The sequence below is a fragment of the Coregonus clupeaformis genome, chromosome 29 (genome assembly GCF_020615455.1).
Source record: "Coregonus clupeaformis isolate EN_2021a chromosome 29, ASM2061545v1, whole genome shotgun sequence".
In the NCBI taxonomy this organism is placed as follows: Eukaryota; Metazoa; Chordata; class Actinopteri; order Salmoniformes; family Salmonidae; genus Coregonus; species Coregonus clupeaformis.
In genome coordinates, this window is record NC_059220.1 from 12,464,141 (window position 1) to 12,466,115 (window position 1,975).

The following is a 1,975-nucleotide window of genomic DNA, read 5'->3' on the forward strand; positions in this document are numbered from 1 at the left end:
GATGGAAGGCAGGCAAGATCAGATGGGACCATTCTAGCCAATAAGAGTGCAGATAGGCTATGCGTGTGAACAACAGACACAACCAAGTTATTTTTCTCAAAGTTGCCGGAATGCCACGTGCATCAACTTATATCAGTAAATTTGTAACAGCCTAAACATTACGAAACATCTATTCGATCAAATAAGCCTCACATAATTCGACACTCTCATTGACCTCCATACAACAATCTCACGCACAGAATATTGGCGGAGTAAATCCTCTCGCTTCGCCGTTCCCTCTTTGCTCTGCATTACCTGAACGGCACCGCCCTTCCTCTGAATGACGTAGTGACATGAGACTGAATATTCCAGAGGGAAAAACACTAGCCCAAGCCCACTTATACATTTCAATGACGTTGTCATAAGGCCAGTAAGGTTTTCCAATTCTATACTGCAAACTTGTATACACGTTTGCATTGAAGACTTGTAAAACTTAAATTCGCATATGATAATGTTGATGGACAGGACTTTTATATTGTCTAATTTTTACAGACGCCATGGAATCCATATTAAGTGACAATTAGAATATATGTACTACATTACATATTGTATGTAGGCACCTAGCTACATGCATGTTGCTTAGACGCAGATGTCAGAAAGAAAAATGTGGAATCCTACAATACCTTCACATAACCACATGATTTATATGTATGCACATGAAAACATTGGCTAATTATTAAATTAATGAATAGTTGCCAGGTGGTTGCAACTTCACAGAAATGCTAGAATGCACATTTATCGTGGAGAATATACATGACCTGAATGTACCCTGATCAGACCTGTCATACAGAATGTGGAATTGTGTCAGCTCTACCTGCAAAATCCTGAACACTACAGTTCACTGAACACGCGATACATGTCTTGTAACACGTTGCCAGGTTCTCCCGAAATGTCACTTGGTGCTTGTCGCCTACCCTTGGCGGAAAATATACTATAGTAGACCATCATTCTGTACTATCCTGACATCTAGTGGAAATGAGAAGATAGACCTGCACAATGGGGGGTTCCTCATGTTTCCTATGGAGCAGTGGTCACCAAATCCTGGACAGCTACAGTCTCCACACATACTTTTTTTGTCCAGCTGGGCGCACCACAATCAATCTTAAATAAATGTATTTTCAAGGCTTAAATTAATAAACTTGTGATCACTGTATATTTTCCTTGATTCAAAAGAGGAAAAAGTGTAGCTCCCATTTCCTATGCCATAAAAATGTATTCAGGATAACATTTTAGTCATTTTAGCAGACGCTCTTATCCAGAGCGACTTAAAGTTAGTGCATACATTTTTTTTTTTCATACTGGCCCCTTGTGGGAAACGAACCCACAACCCTGGCGTTGCAAGCACCATGCTCTACCAACTGAGCTACACGGGGCCCGCTACCCAGGGAGCATAGGCCATCGACGACTCCTCTCCATTGCACTCTGTTCTGTGCTGTCTTCTCAATCTCGTTCCATCCCATGCCTGATCTTTTGGTGTCTGCTTCAAGCTCCCACCTCCAGGTTTCTCTGGTGCCTTCTTTTCCGTTTCCCTTGTGGGTTCCAGGATCGAGCTTGACTGGTGATGTTGGAGGGGGGCTTTCAGAGGGTGTGGCCAATCCATCTTCTCATCTCCTCCTCCACAGAAATCAAATATCAAAACAAAGAGACAAATTAAAGTTTTGTTTAACAATTTTAATAATACACATTCAAACATAACTTGTGCAAATAACATTCTCCACCAACCATCATGAAAACAAGTCACTGTCACTTTATGTCTCAGCTCAATCAACATGGTTGGAGTTTTAATGAGGCATTTCGCTTTCCCAACTGTTACAAAATATTATGATGCACAGCATCTGTTCTGAACATTACAAAACAATGTGTAAGGTACAAAAAGCGGTATAGAAGTAATTTACAGATCTTTATAGATCTTCAAAATGAAAGGCTATTCTTATTC